This window comes from Macaca thibetana, chromosome 3, assembly GCF_024542745.1.
Source record: "Macaca thibetana thibetana isolate TM-01 chromosome 3, ASM2454274v1, whole genome shotgun sequence".
NCBI lineage: Eukaryota > Metazoa > Chordata > Mammalia > Primates > Cercopithecidae > Macaca > Macaca thibetana.
Genome location: NC_065580.1, coordinates 28,155,278 through 28,164,568, shown reverse-complemented (window position 1 = coordinate 28,164,568; position 9,291 = coordinate 28,155,278). Strand labels below are relative to the sequence as shown.

General features: G+C 40.3%; 1 long non-coding RNA gene across 50 annotated transcripts in view; it reads right to left on the bottom strand.

The window, feature by feature from the left end:
* Window positions 1-9,291, bottom strand: part of LOC126949729 (uncharacterized) — a 201,003-nt gene that overhangs the window by 40,062 nt on the left and 151,650 nt on the right. The window lies entirely within an intron of this gene.

The following is a 9,291-nucleotide window of genomic DNA, read 5'->3' as shown; positions in this document are numbered from 1 at the left end:
CTAATGGGAAAATCAAGGCACTGAAATAAGAAAAATCACTTGTTTTGGTTCATGTCACAGCTATACTGGATTCTGACTAAACACAAGAACCAGATAATATTCTAGAAAAAGTAAAATTAACTCCTACTTCATAAGATTCACCAAAATTAATTCTGTGGCGATTAGAGTTAAATATAAAAGAAGAAAAGGAAGAAAATTAAATTAGTGGAAAATTATTTCTGAATTTGGAATGGGAAAAGAAGATTTAGCTTTATAGAAGCAATGAAAAAAGTAACAAAAGGCAAGGTAATCCAACTGCAACAAAATGTAAAACCCCTATATGTCAAAAAACAGCAAACAGAATTGAAAGGTAAGCAAAAAAAGGCCAGATGTGTTGGCTCACACCTGTAATCCCACCACTCTGGGAGGCTGAGGCAGGAGGATTGCTCAAGGCTCGGAGACCAGCCTGGGGCAACATAGTGAGACCCTGTTCCTACAAAAAACTTAAAAACTAGCAAGGCATGGTGGCACGTATGTGTGGTCCTAGCAGAGGCTAGGGTTGGAGGATCACTTGAGCCCAGGAGTTCCAGGCTGCAGTGAGCTACGGTTGCATCACTGCATTCCAGCCTGGGTGACAGAGGGAGGCATTGTCTCTCAATAAAAAGGTAAGCAAAAAATAAAATAGCTGTAACAGGATAATATTCTTTATAGTATTTGAATGTAAAAGGTAAAATGTAATAACAGACAATTAACACAAAAATATGAAAGGCCAATTAATATGGAAAAAAATGCTCAACTTCATGAGCAAACACCGAAATTCATTTCACCAGTCACAAAGATGGACAACAAAAAAAAAGAAAGCTCATGAAGTGAGGTGAGACAACCATTTCAGGAAATCAGCAATATATGTATTTTTTCAGCCTTAAAACTGTTTCGACTCCCAAGATGTTTATACATATCTCCTAAGGAAATAATCACAGATACATAGGAAGATAACTATGCAAGGACATACTTAGCAAAAGCATAAAATTGGGAACAACTTAAACATCCAAAGGTGGAATGGAGCATGTGACTAACCAGATCACAGTAAAAATTCATATGCTTAAATCATGATTTTTGGAGAATGCTTCATGATATTGGAAATAACAAAAGATAATGTTGAGTGCAAATGCTGAATATAAAATCATATGTAAACATGATACTAATGTTGCCAGGTAAGAAAGAAAGTGAGAAGAAGGGAGGGACAAGGTGGTCTCAATACTGGATTAGGATACATTAAAAAAGCTTAAAAAGGGCAGACAAAGACATTAGATTTTTTATTACTTCTTTATAATCTTGAGATGGTTGGCATTTTCTGTAAGTAATATATTATTTTTATAACTGGAAAAATTCTATTTATGCTAATTACCACCCTCTAAATATTTCTCAGCTATATAAAATCATGAAAATATTTGCAAATACTTTTTAACAAGAAATTTCTTTTTTTTTTTGAGATGGGGTCTTCCTTCAGGGGGAGTGCAATGGTACAATCATAGCTCACTGTAACCTCAAACTCCTGGGCTCAAACTATCCTCCCACCTCAGTCTCCCAGCTACTCAGGTATGAACTACCACACCCGGCCAGAAATTCTTATATTTATTATTAAATGCAAAGAAGAAAGGGCAAAACAATATGATCTTTACTATGTAAAAATTTACATGAAAGAGACTGGAAGCCTATGCACCAGAATGTTAATAGCTGTTGCTTTCAGGTAGTGCCATTGTGTATAATACTTTTCTACACCTTACAAGTTTTCTACGATTGTCATGTATTGTTTTCATGATAAGAAACAGATAACAGTATCACAATTAGAGGACTGATACATCAAGAAGCTGCTATTATCAACAGTTAAATTTCAAAATACAGAGTATCAATAGCTACAAAAATCTGCCATATGACCAAGAGATTTTCTTTTTTAATTTAGGAACCACCGGTATACCTTCAGAAAATCGCAGGAATTGGTGTGTGTGTAGGAGGTGGTAATGAATCATATTTTTTCAGCTGTCAAACTGTTTTCTCCAGGCAGCAGTTCTGTGAGGGTCCAACTGAAGTATGAGAACCTCGATAGTAGGGACATTGCCAGAAAAATGGCCCAAAGGTCGATGGGGGGAGGAACACGAAATGATCAAAAGAGTAAGGCAAGAGTCCATGAAAACAGAAGCGTCAATAGAGAAGGATCAATAACTCATTTGATCCAAAGGAACTGAACGCAAGAACTAAAACAGGTATTTGTACACCCACGTCCCTAACAGCATTATTCACAACAGCCAAAACGTGGGAGCAACCTGTGTCTGTCAACCCGTGTCCATCACATGGATATATAAAATGTGGTATCTCTACACAGTGGAATATTATTTGGCCTTAAAAAGCAAAGAAACCATGTCAATGCTACAATGTTGTTGTAATCCTACAACATTAGATGAACCTTGAGGACACTGTGCTTAAGTGAAATAAGCCAGTCACAAAAGGACAAACACTGTAGGGTTTCACTTATCTGAGGTACCTAGAATAGCCAAATTCAAAGAAATGGAAAGTACGATGGTGGTTGCGGTGGGGCTGGGGGGAGGAGAGAATGGGGAGTTGTTGTTTAATGAGGACAGAGTTTCTGTTTTGCAAGATGAAAAGATTTCAGAGATGGATGATGGTGATGGGTGCACAACAATGTGAATGTATTTAATGCCAGTGACCTGTGTACTTAAACATGGTTAAGATGGTAATTTATCTGTTATATATTTTACCACAATTAAAATATATACAGATATATTTTAAGTATCTGTATTTACATATAGATATAGTCTTATCTGTGTATATGTGTGTATATACATATTTCATCTATAAATATATGAAAGAAAGAAAGAAATCACCAGAATTAGAAGTCCTGAATAAGTTTCCGATTTGGCATGCGAGAAAGGTTTAAGGATTATTTCTGAGACTAAATTCTTTAAATATAATTATAGAAGTCAGCTCAGAAGTGAAAATCCAGATCAAAAGTGAAAATAAGAAGGGATACTGTGTTTAATTTGAACATAATATACCGAACTTCTTTGTGGTTTTTTTTGAGACCCTCTCATAATAGCCAGCTCGGAAAAATTCCCCACAACTAGGAAAGAACCTACAAATCCAAGCAACATGATGACATTTTCTCATCAACTAACAGGAAAAAAAACATAAGCATAAGGGAAACTCTGAGTGTCCTTAAAATGTACTCGATACCCATTTCATGCTATTACCACAGATGTAAAGAATTCTAGAGCTGGGCAGAAGCTCTGAGATAGAACTGTTCCAGGATTTAGATATCTAGAGAGGTTTCCCCAAGTTCACTGAGAAATGCCAGATTTAAAGACAGGCCCCTGGGGCAGAGTTCTATTTTGTTTGTTGTGTTTTATTTAATTAATTAATTTATTTTGAGATAGAGTTTCTCTCTTGTTGAACAGGCTGGAGTACAATGGTGCGATCTCGGCTCACTGCAACCTCTGCCTCCTCGGTTCAAGCAATTCTCCTGCCTCAGCCTCCCACGCAGCTGGGATTACAGGCACCCGCCACCACGCCCAGCTAATTTTTGTATTTTTAGTAGAGACAGTGTTTCACCATGTTGGCCAGGCTGGTCTCGAACTCCTGACTTCAGGTGATCCACCCACCTCGGCCTCCCAAAGTGCTGGGATTACAGGCATGAGCCACCACGCTTGGCCGTGTTTTATTTTTTTTTAAAGAGGTGGCTATTTAAAGGTAAGAAAGCAAAGCGTAATTGGAATGCTCTTTCTACAAGTTATTTGATTCATTAATTTTGTTCAAAAAATACTTGAGTACATCTTATATAACTCTGCCAGGCACTGGGCTAGGTGCTGGATGATAAACAATATTTCATCATCCTTCCTGTAGCAAACTGGCAATTACAATGTAAAGGAGGCACACAGTGCTATTAGTACACATAAGAGGGAGCTCTAATCTGGTCTAGCTAAATTGGTTGAGGATGGCAACCTGGAAGTAGTGATATTTTAAATAATAATAGTAATCACTGTTATCACAGCAAGCTTTACTGACCATCATTACAGGTCAGCTAGGGCTTTAAGCACTTTCTGTGCATGAATTAATCTAATCTTCCCTACAATCCTATAAAGTAGACTCTTACCGATGAGGAAATGGAGGCACGGAGAGGTCACACAGCTCTTAAGTAGTGAAGACAGACCAGATTGCATGCTTTTTCAAAATCTGCTTTTAGGGAAACCCAAAGACAAGACAGGAATGAAACTTAAGGATCAGAACATTCAGGAAAGAACTGAGATCCTCTGAATAAGTAAAAAGGGAGAAATAGGGTAGGGTCACTACAGATGGGAGAGGCTGAGGAAGGATGGAAGGGATACAAAGCCCACGACCAAGAGCTCTGGGGCAGGAGTGGCTGATTTACATTTGGGATTTTCATAAAGTTCTGCGGAGTGGGAAACAACTCTCTTCTCCAACTCCCCATAAACTTGTTAGTGCCATGATGACCTGGTTATGTACAGGCTAGAACGCATGCTCTGCAGAGGCCCCCATCCATCTGGGTACAGGACATTTAACAAATGGGTAAGAATTAAAGCAGGGAAGAAGAAGGATGAGGATGCTTTTAGAAGCATCGCCCAGAAAGAAGTCAGAGAATGGATCAGGGGAAATTTAGCAGGGAGAGAGTTGCTAATCCATTAATACAGGTAAAAGGTAATGGTGACCAAGAAGAAGGACATGACAGATAGATAAAGTAGATGGGTTTGATGATTGTTGATAGGTAGAATTTTGACCAGATTTGCCTTCTTACTGGATTCTGAAGGTGAGGAGAAAGGATCAATAGGTCACAGGTTTCAAGCTTGGGTATTTGGATCAATTTGGAACCTCTTGGATATGAGGCGCCAACAAGATATCCAAGTGCAGATGCCCAGTGGGCACTGGAATATCAGTAGGGAGCTTAGAGACGGATAGAAAGAATCTGAAAAGGGCAATGAGAAGGAAAAGCAAGAAGGGTAGGGTGAGTCTTCAAAGGCCACGGAGGAGAACACATCAAACCCTGCTCACCACTGAGAGGTTGAGGAAGACAAGAATCCAAATGCATCTGACAAACGTGGCCCACAGGAAAGAGAGGAGGGAGACTACTGGCTTTGGCTAGAGCAGAATCCACTCGGTCACTGGTGCAAAAGCCAGACTGGAGCAGCCTGAGGGGTGGGCAGGAGTGAGGACAGGGAGGGAATAACTAGAGACAATTCTTCCAAAAGGCTGGCCCTGGCAGGAGAAGTGAATGGAGAGGTAATGAAAGGCAGGGTGATACTGAAGGCCTGTGTTGTTTAAAATGGGAAAGACTTAAGTAGGTTTCAGTGCTCGCAGGACAAAGTCAGTGGAGAATAAAAAGTACATGGTCAGAGAGAGAAAGTCTTTGAGAAGGTGAGAGGGAAGGGCATGGAGTTCAGGGCCTTGGGCACGAGGAAGGACTCCCCTTGCACTGAAACAGGAGGCAAGGAAAGCCAGGCAGGCACAGATGGGGAATGCTGATTCACAGTGAGAACCTGAGGGAGTCCACCTTCTGGCCTCTCTTCCCTCTGTGACACCGGAGGGATGGACAGTTACTGAGAGTACGTAGTGAGATGCAGGAGGTGGAGAGTGGGCAGTGTGTGCAGAGCCGCTGGGAGATGCAGGGGCACTGGGATGGCATGGATCAGCCGCTGGAGAGTGGAAAGCTGCCTCCTCAAGTGTGTTTCTCCCGCCTGCCAAGTCATGGGCGCCACATCCCAGTGCTCTATGCGTCTGTGGCATCTATCAAACAACACTAAGAACATAAACAAAACCGTGACTACGCTGAGCAGGCCTTGTGAGGAGTCGCATCTTCCACACAGTGAGATCCAGGAAGTCACTGTAGTAAATGACATCAATTTTCTATAGGCCTTCACCGCATATGTACAGCAAAGACAATGGTCTACACAGAACATGATGACCCTCCTGTGACAAGGTGCAGCACAATCCCTACAGTCAAACCCAGTCTGTGCAACCCAAACGGGATTTTGACGGAAATGACATCATTAGTAACAGACCTTCATGTTTGGTCTGAGCCAGATTTTGTTTCTGGCGCTGTCAACCTACTAAATGTGGGCAGGTGATCACAGTTCAGGCTCTTCCTGCCTGCCCGAGTGGTGGTGGGAAGCTGAGTGGGGAGAGGCCTGTCCTGGCCACTTCTCCCAGGCTCGGCTCTCATTCCCGCTTTTGCCAGGAAACTGCTAGAGAAAGCAGAAACAGAGGCCAGGAGCTGAGCACAAAGATACAAGTCCAAACACAGGCTTGGGAAGGTGGTATTTCAAATGAGTGGAGAGGACGACGTAAACTTGAAATGCGTCTTTCCTTGTAAAGTCCTTCTGTAGAGACAAATAATTCTGGTAACGAATATGAAGCATCCCTGGTTATTTTCAGGGCACGCATCTCCCAAGGAGCTCAAAAGAAAACCCTTTAATTCTGTATCCTTTTGAGAGAATGGGAATTAATAACAAAACGTAACCGAATCAGCCAACTGGGAAGTCTATTATGAAGAGTGAGACAGCTGAATCACAGAAGAGTGGAATGCCCTTTTGCTTTATGTTTTTCCTTTACGAATTCCTTTTTTTGTGTTCTTTTATTATAAAGTTAATATAGTATTACCAGCCAGCAGTTACATAGTGCTCACTGTGAACCAGGCACAGCTCTAAGCCTTTTGTATACTTTAACCCAAACCATGAGGCAGGTATCTCTTATTCTCCCCATTTAGGGGGAGACACAGGAGCGTCGATTCCTTTGCCTGTGTTGAGTAGCAGAGTTGGTATTCCAATCCAGGCAGCCCAGCCTCAGAGTCCCGCACTAATCACTTCCCTACACCACCACACCATGAAAGCACCAAATTCAAAGTCCTAAAATGTAGGGTGTCAAAAGAGAGCATCACCATTTATTCTGCCTTTCTAACAGAATAATTTGGGTGCATTTCCTACTCTATTCTTCAGCCTTTGGTTTCCAAATCAAGGAATTTTTTAAAAGAAATAAAGTTCTATATTCAAATAAACATGCTCAACCAAACCATTTACAAAAACCTTTCCAGGTAGAGATTCTACTCATAGACAAGGCTTGTTTAAAATCAGATCTACTTTTGCATACAATATACTTGTTATTAAAATAATTTTTTCCTTTACAAGCATCTTTACATCATGAAAAATGTCTTTCTTAAGAGTGTTTATTTTTTGTCTGGCCCACATTTCATTATAATGAGTTCCAAATCACTCAGTTTTGAATCCACACATATCCAACTTTTCAGATAAGAAAAGTGAAGTTAATTTTGTTCTTTTTGAAGTCGCCTGCAGGCTCAGGCTAGATCTCACTTTTTATGGTCTATTTCTGTGCCGATAAGAACATCAATTTAACATGGGAATGTTGGAACTTCTGGAGGCTTCAGCAGGGTTAGCTTCATAAAACAAGCAAAAAACGCCTCCCACCACATACAGCTTCCATCAGTGATCTTTGACATAAATGTTTCATGATACAGGAGTTAAAGAGTATGCCAGTCACTTGAGGCTTGACCAATGTGAACTGTTATTTCCTAGACTTGAGTGCATGCCGCATGTGGTCTATACAAACATTCTTCAAGTTCCTTTGAAATAGACCCATACATATATGGAAAACTGATTTTCAAGAAAGGCGCCAAAGCAATTCAATGGAAAAAGGAAAGTCTTTCCAACAATCCATGTTAGAACAACTGGGAAAATGTATGCAAAAATATGAACCTTGACTTCTACTTATCCCCATATACAAAAATCAACTGGAGATAGATCATAAACTAAAGCATAAAAGCTAAAGCTGTACGTCTTCTAATAGAAAGCACAGGGAAATATCTGCACAATCCTGGGGAGGCAACGGGTACTTAGGAAACAAAAACTACAGATAATATAGAAACTTTTTTTTAATTTTTAAAAAAATATTTTATGTTTTTGTAGAGCGACGAGGTCTTGCTATGTTACCCAGGCTGCTCTCAAACTCCTGGTCTCAAGCGATCCTCCCCTGCCTTGGTCTCCCCAAAGGCAAAACATTTTTGATCAATGAAATTATTTCAAAATTAAAACCTTCTGCTCATCAAAAGACACTTTTAAAAAACAGGAGATAGACCACAGACTGGGAGAATATTTGCATTATAAACTTCTGACAAGAATACTTTATTCAGAATACGTATAACATTCCTACCAACCAAAATAATAGAAAGACAATCCAATTTTAAAACAGGCAAAAGAAAAACAGACTCAAACGACTTGAACAGACACTTCAAGAGAGAAGATACACAAATGGCCAATAAGTATATGTGATTCATCAAGAAAATGCAAACTGAAAACGACAACGAGATACTACTTCATATCCAAGAGAATGGCCATAAGTAGAAAAACCAGCAATATACAATGTTAAGATACTGGGTCACCTGGAACTTTCATAAATTGCTTGTTGGAGTGTAAAATGGTACAGTTACTTTGGAAAATGACTTGGCAGTTTCTTACAGAGGTAAACATATACCTACTGTATGGTGCAGCAATTAAACCTAAAAAAGAGTGACAATGGGCCGGGCGTGGTGGCTCACACCTGTAATCCCAGCACTTTGAGAGGCTGAGGTGGGTGGATCACTTGAGGTCAAGAGTTCGAGACCAGCCTGGCCAAAATGGTGAAACCCCATTTCTACTAACATTTTAAAAATTAGCCAGGTGTGGTGGTGCGCGCCTGTAGTCCCAGCTACTCGGAAGGCTGAGGCAGGAGAATTGCTTAAGCCTGGGAGGCAGAGGTTGCAGTGAGCTGAGATTGCCCCACTGCAGCTCAGCCTGGGCGACAGAGTGGGACTGTCTCAAAAAAAAAAAAAAAAAGAAAAAAAAAGAAAAGAAAAAGAGTGAGAATGAGAGAAAACTCATTCACAGCAGCTTAATATTCATCATAGCCAAAAGGGGGAAACGATCAAAATGTCAGTCAACAGGAGAACAGAGTTTAAAATTGGGTCTATTCATACAATGGAATACTACCCAGCAATAAAGGAAGAATGATGCAGACAACAATATAAAACTGTTGGGTGGAAAAAGAAAAGCCAGACGCAAAAGAGTATATACTGTATGATTCCATTTAGAGGAAGCTCAAGAACAAGACTGCAATGATAGAAAGCAGAAAGTTTTTGTCAGGGAGGGTAGGGAATGACTGGGGCAAGAGGAAACCTGGTGATGGAAATGTTCTCTCTCTTAACTGGGGTTTGGGAACAGGAGTACACTGAATGTC